We start from the raw sequence: 12,915 nt of genomic DNA, 5'->3' as shown, positions 1-12,915 counted from the left end.
ATAAGGAAATTTAAACTAGAACAATAATACAAGTAAAGATAATTATCCTAATTTTAGGATCTCAGCAAGAGTCTTCAATCCATTTATACCAAGCAAAAAGTTAAAACGTGTTTTATCAAATGCTTTGGTAGATAGATCGGCTTTTTGAAAATCAGTGTGCACTTTCTTAAGATCAATTAATTTCTTTTCATAACAATCCCGTATAAAATGATATCAAATTTCGATATGTTTCGTTTTAGAATGTTGGACGGGATTCTTGGTGATACCAATAGCAGCAGAGTTATCAATCAAGATGGGAGTAGTAAGAAACTTCAAACCGTAGTCGCGAAGATGTTGTTGTATCCACAGAACCTGGGAACAGCAACTCGAGGCTGCAACATACTCAGCCTCGGCAGTTGAAGTGGAGACCGTTGTCTGTTTCTTACACTGCCAGGAAACAAACCGGCTTCCTAAGAATTGACATCCCGCTGTAGTAGACTTGAAATTGATCTTGCATCCTCAATAATCTGAGTCTGAATAAGCGGTAAGATCGAAAGTATCTGTAACACCCCGTAACCGCAGCGGAAACGTAAACGGGGCGCCATAGACACCTCTGATATCAACCACATTGTTTATAAAGAAAACTGAATACATTAATATACTTCAAATTACATTATCTCGTATTTCATTACCGTCTAGGTGATACACACATCATGCATTACGATACATAATTCTATTTATTATAATGTATCCTAACATCTCGCACGCAAATCTTACACACATCAAGCACTTAGCACGTAAGCAATCACTTCATCTTAATTGTACCTGAAAAGCATGTGAGAAAACGGGTCAACTACGAATAGTTGGTGAGTTTCACAATTCGAGTAAACCATGATAAATCATTGTCAAAATATAATATTATCGATGTAATTATGCTGAGCCCACAAGTGAAACCTCTGTTAAACCAGTACTGTACCTGTTCCGGGGGCAATGTTAACCCAGAAACACTTCTAGGGACATCTGGGGACACTGTTAACCCAGTACTGTACCCATTCCGGGGGCAATGTTAACCCAGAAACACTTCTAGGGACATCTGGGGACACTGTTAACCCAGTACTGTACCCATTCCGGGGGCAATGTTAACCCAGAAACACTTCTAGGGACATCTGGGGACACTGTTAACCCAGTACTGTACCCATTCCGGGGGCAATGTTAACCCAGAAACACTTCTAGGGTCATCTGGGGACACTGTTAACCCAGTACTGTACCCATTCCGTACGATTCCCGTACAATCAAATATTTATAAATACACGCAAATCCATGCGTTCAGTATGTACTTAAACATTTCAGTAGTAACATGCTTTCCGCCCCGAGAAAATATTTAAAAACAATTCAGAAAAGGGGCTCGTGAAACTCACCTTAGCACATGCCAGCAGGTAACAACAATCATTATTAGTTAACACGTCCAATCTGTAATATGATCCCTACGATCGTTATTATACAATTATTGTTTATATAATCTTTAACCGTGTTACCCGGTACATCTGGGGACACTGTTAACCCAGTACTGTACCCATTCCGGGGGCAATGTTAACCCAGAAACACTTCTCCGGAATCAGATTGTGATATCGTTTAGAGTTCAATAGACAACTTACTATTAGTTTGTTTTCCCCGTTTTGCGTGCCTAGCACGGTTATCCGTTTTTACGTTTCAAAAATGAGTTTGGTCACACACGACCCGAAAATAGTGGTTGACTGACAATTTAATTAATGTTGTGAAATTAGAGCTCGGTTTAGACGCCCAGATTGGCCGCGGGACCCGTTTCCGTCTTTAGTGCACCGGAAACTGTTAAATCGTTTAAAATTACCCAAATCATCCGAATTATTTTCGGATGATTTATTTTTACTTGTTTAACTCAGTTATATGAAAATAGTTCGTTTTTAGGGTTTTTATACACCAGTCAGCTCGTCTACCCGAACTTTGCTGGTTTACGCGTTTTATATTATAAAAGTTCACTTTTATTCCAAATAAATATCCGTTCATCCTCGGATCTTGAGATTTTGCACAAATAACATTTTGACAGTGGGGAAATTTATAAAAATATTTCCAGAATTAATTTTTATATTTAAAATTTATTTATCTATTTTTAAACACCATTTATACACTAAATATGTCGTAAATACCAAACGACCTTAGAAAAATCCCAAATTTTTCCTGGATTACCCCTGTCATCTCCATAGTCCCCTGTAATTTTTACAGAACCAGAATCTCTTTTTACATGCCATTTTCACTAAAACCGAGCTAGAAAACCCTGGAACTCGTTTAACCGAAGAGCCTACTTAGACTTCTCCAACTGACATAAAATTTTGTGTGTGACTTATAAATGTTATAAAAAGCTTATCTGGAATTTTCCAGAATTTTTCATGATATTTAAGTATTTTTCACCATTTTTAGCCAAAACCGAGCATTAAATTCACCAAATATTCATCCTTTGTTCAAATATTACCAAAATTTTACAGAACTCTTATTTTCATGTGTAGAACATCCCTGTGAAATTTCGTAGCCTAACTCTAAACGTACCACAATCTGTCCAAAAATCCATAACCGAACATAAACCGAATATACCTTTCGTTTTCCGCCACTACAAGCTACAAACTCGTCTTTCCGCTTTATCTACCACTAAACACAGATCCAACAATCAACATACCACAATACAAGCAAGTTACACTCACGATCAAGCCTCTTACACTATAGTTTCGGTTATTGTTCCAAAACTAAAGTTTAAACCGTAAAAATTCGTTTTTGGTTCGTTTAACTCCTTTCTAGGACCAAGATCCCTTGTATAACCCGTATACATCACTTGATCATGCAAGAATCGGTTTTCATCTTTGAAACCTCATTTTCTTGCAAATAAGCTCAAGAAACGAAGATGGAAACGTAAATAACTCGGTTTTTACCTCGGTTTTCTTGCTAAATACTCGGGTTTTTAGATGATCTTGTTGAGAGAAGATGGATAGTGTTGAATGGTTTGATGTAAAAAGAAATGAGAGGCAAGGGGGATAACCCCCAAGCCGATCGGAATTCATAGGGGGTGGGGTGGGACCCACCTCTCCATTTCTAGCCACATACTTGGATTCTCGAAATCCGGATAATGTTTTGAATAATCTGGTTCAGTTCGTTTTTCGGTTAATGTCTAATTCGGCTTAAAACGAGGTTAAAACGGTCGTTTTTCGGCATAAAAATGAAATTTATATAGAACCAATTTAAAAACTTTATAAACTTAAACCATAACATTTATTAGCTTGAAACATCATATTATTAATAATTGCGCATCTTTTTCGGCTTGATCGATCGTCTCTTGCTCGGTTTGGTATTAAAGGTTTCGTTTAGCGTACCGACGTACCATTAAATCGAAATTCTTTTTCTGTGCTTTAATTCACTTATCCCGAAGCTCTAATACTTCGTAAACATCACTAAATATTATATATCTCGTCTATAATGTAATCCTCGATTCGTTCGGGTTTCAATAACCGTTAATCGGTTAATCGTATTTCCAATACGATTAACTGTATAATCGAGTATAATCCGTACTGTGAATCATACATACTCGTATAAACACATTATAATTCACATATTCATTATTAAATAACACATAAATAGTATATACAGGTTAGGGTATACCTGGTTTCGTCGGAATCGTTACATTCTCCCCCCGTTAATAAATTTCGTCCTAGAAATTTTACACGCCCACTATCCCCTTCCAAGAGAAAGGTGGGGGTTTTTCCTTCAGAATTCACCCTCGCGTTACCAGGTATAATCTGGTCCTCGTTGTGAATTCCACTTAATCTTAATCAATAAAGCTTGGTGTGTCCAAACTGTTTAGTTTTCCCGTCTACTATCTCTACGGAATTATTTATGATTACAAGTATGTCTTCTATGAGTACTTCCATTACTAGTACTTTCGTTGCCTCATCGCTTAGGTACTTTTCAATCCGTATACATGGCAAAACATCATGTATAGTACTTAGCCCCTGGAGTACTTTAATCGATAAACTAAATGACCAATCATGGAGATAGTCTCATGAGGTCCAATATATTAATGAGCTATTTTCGGTTTTGCCAAACCTTATATCACCTCTCCAAGGTGATGCCTTAAAAATGCCTTGTCACCTCTTTCCAGTGACAATGGTTTCCTTTGAATGTTGGCATAAATCCTTTGCCAATCTCGCGCTGCTTTCAACTTATCTTAAATATTAAAAATCCGATTGGTTGTTTCTCGAATTAATTCAAATATTATGGCTTGAGTGACGTCCATTTTCAATTTAACAAATTGGTGATAATTACTTCACCCATAGAAAGCTTCGAGCTCTCGATGCATCCTCCCCCGCCTTCCAATAATGGAAGTAGGATGACTATTTCGATCTGAGATAATTGAAAATGGTACTCCACGACGAGATACCATTTCACCATCATGAATTTGGGAGAGAATTCATTGTGGTAATCGTCATGGATTGGGATGAAATGCGAGGATTGGTTAATCGATCCGCGATTACCCAATTTACATCATGCCTTTGATATACCTTGGGAATTTGCGTCCCGAAATCCATTGTAATTTATTCCCACTATCATTGGCGAATTTTCTGTCGTTGTGGCGTTCCCTAGGGTTTTCGGTGTGCAGCCTTATCTCTTGCATAACTTAAATATTCGCCAACATACGTAACCATATCTTTCTCCAAACTCGGCCATTAATAAAATCCTTTCAGATATTTGTATCATCAATTGGTCTAATCCGATCCCGGATGTATGGAATATTTCGATCTATGCGTTTCGTCCATGATTAATTCACGAAGGTCATGGAGGGTCGGGATCCAAATCCGATTTTTGAAATAAGGAATTTCGTCCACGCGCTGTTCGAAATTCTTCTCATTGCCATAAAGTCCCTCCTTTTCCAATTGTTCCTCTTTCAACGCCTCACGTTGAGCAACTCGAATCAGGTCCGAAAAGTTCGACTGGACTATCATCCCCAGCGCTCGCACTCGCAATGGCTTAACCCGATCTTTCCTACTCAAGGCATCGGCTACGACGTTAGCCTTGCCGGGGTGATAACGGATGTCACAGTCATAATCGCTTAACAACTCGACCCATCTTTGTTGAGTATGAGATTGCCGTCTCTTATCATCTATAAAATTTGTACATTTGCGTCGTACAAAGGATTATGAGTTGGGTAATGCTAAAAATTCTTTAATAAACCGCTGATAGTCTCCGGCTAGTCCTAAAAATTGGCGCATTTCCTTTGGCGCCTTGGGTGACTACCAATTTTAATGGTTTCTACCTTACTCGGATCAACGTGTATTCCTTGATGGTTTACAGCGTGACCGAGGAATTATGCTTTCTGTATTCAAAATCACATTTCGAAAACTTCGCGTACAACTCCTCTTGCTTTAACACTTCCATAATTTTCCTTAAACGTCGTTCGTGCTCTTCTTTACGTTGCAAATATATTAAATATCATCAATGAATGCTATGACAAATTTGTCAAAGTAAGGTTTACAGACTCGATTCATGAGGTCCATGAACACTGCCGGCGCATTTGTTAGCCCGAAAGGCATAAATAAGAATTCATAATGGCCGTAACGAGTCCGAAACGCTGTTGTTGCAACGTCCTCCTCTTGGATTTTTCATTTGGTGATAGCTATATCTAAGATCAATTTTCTAAAAATAAATCGCCCCTTGCAGTTGGTTAAATAGATCATTTACTTCAAAGAAGTGAATACCTATTCTTGATCGTCACTTTATTCAATTCTCCCTAATCAATACATATCCTAACACTTCCGTCCTTCATTTCCCAAATAACACTGGTGCACCCCATGGAGACTAACTAGGTCGTATAAAACCTTATCCAATAATTCTTGCATTTCAGTTGGTGTAAGTCGGTAGGGTGCTTTAGCAACAGGGTCAGCTTGAGGCATTATATCGATTCTGAATTCGACCCGTCGGGTTGGCGGTAATTCAGGAAGTTCTTCTGGGAAAACTTCTGGATATTTACGTAACACCGAAACGTCTTCTATATGTTTTCTTTTAAATAGTACACTTTTCTCTGTATCTAATCGCTTCATCGTCCGAAAGAGAGCTTCTAATCATCTTCTTTTCATATTTGATTTCAGCTTCATGTTGAGTTAGCCAATCCATGTTAACTATTACGTCAAAACCTCTTAACTTTACTGGTCGTAGGTCAATAAGGAAAGGTTAATCGTTCAGAATAATAGGACAATTCCAAACAATTTAGTTGACCATTAGGGATTTACCGTTAGCGATTCTACAGTATAGGGTTCTATAGTTTCACTAATCGGTATCTTTCCAAATAATAGGAGGTCAATAGGAACTAACTTCTATCGACGACCGTAAAAATATCACTGAAGCCTATTGGTTTAGAACTACAACATACTCAATACCATCTTTGGATCATGACGTGCTTTATTCGAATTACTCACAAAAGCACGGCTCCTTGCTTGATCAGGGGGTGATGCTTGTCATGAGGTTCGTCTTCCAACGACACCTTGGCTCAACTTTGGGCAATTTCTCTTGAAACGTTCTGTACTGCCACATTCATAGCAAGTACAACCGTTTGGCATAATTTGATTTCTTTGAATGGATTTTATTGAAACTGTTGGGTTCGGAGTGGTTGTACACGAATGGGTTGGGGTTGCCGGTTCACAAGACTTCAATTGGTTCTACAATTGGGGCATTACGTCCATCTTTACCATACCTATGGCCTACTATCACTCGACATTCTTCTTCCTGCCGATAACCATATTTTCCACATTTAGGGAAGGACCCTTCATGCGGTTCATGTTTTCACACCAGAACTAGTCTTAGTATAATTCTGGGTTGTAGGACATACCTACTTACTCAAAAGCCTATCTTGCACTATACCTTTATCATTTCTCTTCTTTAACACTCGACGTCTCATCTAACGTCCTTCCAGTCCACTTCCCAGAGAGTCAAATATATCAATGCTGGCTTGTGACACAACCCTTCCAAAGGTTGTACATTTTACAGGATTGACTATACTCCTTATCGATGGAGTTAGTCCCCAATATAGCGCTCACTTCGCTTAGTTTCAGGAATAATTAGCCATGTTACCAGACATGACAATTCCTTCAAACAATTAGCGTGTTCTAAGGGATCAGCACACAACATTTCTATCTTCCATAGCTCAGTTTCCAATCTCTGAACTTAATTACTCGAATAAAAGTGCTCTAGCACAAGAATTTTAAATTCTGACCATATCATCTGAGTAATAATTTTCTAACTATAATTTTGTACCATCGTGTTCCATCACGATACAACATAATCTACCAACACATCTGTAGCATATTTCACTACACAATGTTCTAGACTCTTACCAATATCCTTAACCATTTCGATCTTTTCTATCCACTCGCTAATCTATTCCTCCCTTTACCATCAGTAAACTATTAATAATTTTCTTAACACCACCAACAAACATATCCTTCATACCGGATCTAATCCATTACGACTACTATTCATGTTTAGTTTATAACTAATACTTGTAGTCATAATAGTATTCGGTGAGACATTATCACTCTTAGTAATAACACTAAGAATTGAAATATTCATAATCATGTGATTGCTCGATCTATAATTCTGCGATCACATTTGCATCAACACTAGCAGTGATCTGTGATACGACATTCGGTATCATCATCTGCTATCTTTGAGCAATCAACTGAATCATATCAATCTCCATCATTGGAGTTACTCTTTTTATGTCATTCTGCCGTACCCATCCCGTACGCAGTAATCAATACTATTCTCACCGTATAACTCGTTACCAGCTCAATCATAACAGCAGGTACACATACACACCAAATATTATCATACATATTACACATACCAGTATCTAGTATATATGTCCCACCAATATAATAACATATGGACTTAACCTGACGTTGGTTAACGTTTAAATATGTTTCATAACCCTTGTCACCAACTGACATATAGATCTTTCTTAACAAAGATTAATGTTTAATATGCTTGATTTCAATATCCTTCTGCATGTCAGCATAACCGATACATGCTCACCGTGAGCACCAAACGATTACGTACCACGGAGTTATAATATCCGTGTCTATTCGTATATCCGGCATACACGGTATACCACCTACGAACGAACAACCAACTATGCTATAATGATTCCAACACCTCTTTGTGTATGGGTAATCATTCTATTCGAGTATATATGGGTATAGGCATCTAACGGATGTAAGGATAACATAGGGAGCTGCAAGGTTCAAGGTAATCGTGCAACATGGGTTGCCTTCAAATATTATCAATTACTATTATGGGAAACTCTATCGCTTGCTCAGTCAATGTCCTCCGGCGTTCTAGGTTCGCTAAAATCGGTAATTCTCGATCTGAAGATGGTATGTCTCATATGTTTGAGAGTGAGAAATACATATATATATATTTCCATATATTATTTTTATCTGCTCATTTATTATCAAATTTATTATTATTATTATTTATTTTATTTATTTATTTATTTACCTTAATGGTATAAGAATGGGTTCAGGTACAGGTCCGTCCGTACGTGAGGGTCGGCGGTTCGGGTGAACATAGGGGGTTATTAGAATATACGGTACCGGTGTTGGTAGGGTAAGGGATTCATCAATTTTGGTTGGGAGTGACGGTTACTAGATATTTCTGGTTAATGTCAAACGGGAGATCTAACTTGGTACTATCGTAACTATGGCCCGATAAGTCAGACTTATCATCAACCGATGCTCTAGAAATTTTCAGCATCCTCAGTACTTTTATTATTTCATCCCCCGGTTCCCTATCCGGGTCCTATTTCTCAATACATGTACCCACAAGATATGTACATATATATATATACACATTAGCACGTATAAATAATATTATATACTTTACACATATGTTGTCATTTTTACCTATTAATGTACCCCGTGACTTCCCCTGAATTCCCTCGTGCGGACAAGTCTGTTATTATGTTCCGGACCATAATAACTCACTTGTCCATCCAAGTTCATCAAGATCTCGTCACTATATATTATTAGTTGATATTCAGATCCTATAATACTTGAGCTACTGGTTTTATTTTAGGTATCTTTTAAGGACATCCTAAATCTTTATAACCAATGGCTCTGATACCAAGTTCTGTAACACCCCGTAACCGCAGCAGAAACGTAAACGGGGCGCCACAGACACCTCTGATATCAACCACATTGTTTATAAAGAAAACTGAATACATTAATATACTTCAAATTACATTATCTCATATTTCATTACCGTCTAGGTGATACACACATCATACAATACGATACATAATTCTATTTATTATAATGTATACTAACATCCCGCACGCAAATCTTACACACATCAAGCACTTAGCACGTAAGCAATCACTTCATCTTAATTGTACCTGAAAAGCATGTGAGAAAACGGGTCAACTACGAATAGTTGGTGAGTTTCACAATTCAAGTAAACCATGATAAATCATTGTCAAAATATAATATTATCGATGTAATTATGCTGAGCCCACAAGTGAAACCTCTGTTAAACCAGTACTGTACCTGTTCCGGGGGCAATGTTAACCCAGAAACACTTCTAGGGACATCTGAGGACACTGTTAACCCAGTACTGTACCCATTCCGGTGGCAATGTTAACCCAGAAACACTTCTAGGGACATCTGGGGACACTGTTAACCCAGTACTGTACCCATTCCGGGGGCAATGTTAACCCAGAAACACTTCTAGGGACATCTGGGGACACTGTTAACCCAGTACTGTACCCATTCCGTACGATTCCCGTACAATCAAATATTTATAAATACACGCAAATCCATGCGTTCAGTATGTACTTAAACATTTCAGTAGTAACATGCTTTCCGCCCCGAGAAAATATTTAAAAACAATTCAGACAAGGGGCTCGTGAAACTCACCTTAGCACATGCAAGCAGGTAACAACAATCATTATTAGTTAACACGTCCAATCTGTAATATGATCCCTACGATCGTTATTATACAATTATTGTTTATATAATCTTTAACCGTGTTACCCGGTACATCTGGGGACACTGTTAACCCAGTACTGTACCCATTCCGGGGGCAATGTTAACCCAGAAACACTTCTCCGGACTTAGATTGTGATATCGTTTAGAGTTCAATAGACAACTATTAGTTTGTTTTCCCCGTTTTGCGTGCCTAGCACGGTTATCCGTTTTTACGTTTCAAAAATGAGTTTGGTCACACACGACCCGAAAATAGTGGTTGACTGACAATTTAATTAATGTTGTGAAATTAGAGCTCGGTTTAGACGCCCCGATTGGCCGCGGGACCCGTTTCCGTCTTTAGTGCACCGGAAACTGTTAAATCGTTTAAAATTACCCAAATCATCCGAATTATTTTCGGATGATTTATTTTTACTTGTTTAACTCAGTTATATGAAAATAGTTCGTTTTTAGGGTTTTTATACACCAGTCAGCTCGTCTACCCGAACTTTGCTGGTTTACGCGTTTTATATTATAAAAGTTCACTTTTATTCCAAATAAATATCCGTTCATCCTCGGATCTTGAGATTTTGCAAAAACAACATTTTGACAGTGGGGAAATTTATAAAAATATTTCCAGAATTAATTTTTATATTTAAAATTTATTTATCTATTTTTAAACACCATTTATACACTAAATATGTCGTAAATACCAAACAACCTTAGAAAAATCCCAAATTTTTCCTGGATTACCCCTGCCATCTCCATAGTCCCCTGTAATTTTTACAGAACCAGAATCTCTTTTTACATGCCATTTTCACTAAAACCGAGCTAGAAAACCCTAGAACTCGTTTAACCGAAAAGCCTACTTAGACTTCTCCAACTGACATAAAATTTTGTGTGTGACTTATACATGTTATAAAAAGCTTATCTGGAATTTTCCAGAATTGTTCATGATATTTAAGTATTTTTCACCATTTTTAGCCAAAACCGAGCATTAAATTCACCAAATATTCATCCTTTGTCCAAAAATTACCAAACTTTCACAGAACTCTTATTTTCATGTGTAGAACATCTCTGTAAAATTTCGTAGCCTAACTCTAAACGTACCACAATCTGTCCAAAAATCCATAACCGAACATAAACCTAATATACCTTTCGTTTTCCGCCACTACAAGCTACAAACTCGTCTTTCCGCTTTATCTACCACTAAACACAGATCCTACAATCAACATACCACAATACCAAGCAAGTTACACTCATGATCAAGCCTCTTACACTATAGTTTCGGTTATTGTTCCAAAACTAAAGTTTAAACCGTAAAAATTCGTTTTTGTAGGCTCAACTTGCATGGCAAACACCTAAGCGTGCAAATTGTTGTAATTCTTCTTGCATGGCTTCTACCCAAGATGGATCTTGCAGAGCCACACGAGGAGTTGTAGGCTCAACTTGGGATAGAAAGCAAGTGAATTTAGCTGTATTTACTATACCAGTGGAACATAAATCGGTATAAGCACATAAGACATTATTGTTACTCGAGGAAGCAATTTGATTACGAGTTTGAACTCCCACACCGAGGTCTCCAATAATATTTTCTTGTGGATGGTAATTATGAATCCTAAGAGTGGGATTTTCAGAAACAACAACGTGTTCAAATAAGTTAGTATAATGTTCACCCAATTCAGGAGATGAAACATTATCATCATTCACAATTGCATTATCATCAGATGAAGACGAAGCAGTATCATAATGAACAGAAGAGTCATGATCAGGTTCTTCAGTTGGAGCAACAAATGGAGCTTCAACATCATTGGAACTTGCAAATCTTGGAATTTCCAAATGTTCTTCAAAATAAGCACGAACTAAATCTTCATCTGGATGATCGATTGATGGAGTAAATGTATTAAATAAGCTGTCGTAGTCAAACATCCAGTCGGGACCTTTACCTTGAGGAGGAGTAGTTTACCGTTGACAATCCACATGGAACCATTCCTCAACACAACCAGATGTAAAATTATATACCCTTTTCTTTGGAGATGCATACCCCAAGAAATAACCTTCGATCGCTTTTTCCTCAAATTTACCCGCATCCTTCTTCAATATTGTACAAGGACATCCAAAGGGTTCCAGGTACTTTAAGTTAGGCTTTCGATTGTTCAATAGCTCATAACTTGTCTTCTTGAGTCGTTTAACAGTCAAAACCCGATTTAGCGTGTAACAAGCTGCGTTCACCGCCTCATTCCAGAATTGGACAGGAAGCTTAGAATCAGCGAGCATAGTTCTTGCAGCTTCAATCAAGGTTCTATTCTTTCGTTCTGCAACACCATTTTGTTGATGTACATAAGGTGCACTATATTCACGGTGAATTCCCTTTTAAACACAAAAGAAATCCAATATAGTGTTTTTGAATTCAGTTCCATTATCACTTCGAATTCTCCTCACTTTTTGTTTGTAAAGTGATTCGATCTTAGTGATAAGATTTTGCACCAAAACAGGCGTTTGATCTTTCGAACTCATAAATAAGACCCATGAGTATCTCGAATAATCATCAGTCACGACTAAACAATACCAGTCTCCAGAACTACTAGCCCGATTCACTGGACCGAACAAATCCATATGAAGTCGTTCAAGCGGAGTATCAATGGAATTCAATACCTTAGATGGGTGCGATTTCTTCTTCTGTTTGCCTTTCTTACAAGCAACACAGTGATCGGATAACTTAAAGTTCTTTAACGACACCCCATCTACCAGATCGTCTTCCATTTAATAATTTATCTTTCAAACATGTATGTGACCCATTCTTCGATGCCAAAGTACGGAGTCTTTCTCGGTTGCTTTCGAGATAAAACACGTTTCGATCGATGTAGATACTTTAGAATTCATATTTAAGACATAAATATCA

This window comes from Bidens hawaiensis, unplaced genomic scaffold, assembly GCF_021521415.1.
Source record: "Bidens hawaiensis isolate Kalapana, Puna unplaced genomic scaffold, B.hawaiensis_p1.1 tig00007309_1, whole genome shotgun sequence".
Classification (NCBI taxonomy): domain Eukaryota; kingdom Viridiplantae; phylum Streptophyta; class Magnoliopsida; order Asterales; family Asteraceae; genus Bidens; species Bidens hawaiensis.
Note: the sequence above shows the minus strand (reverse complement) of the source record.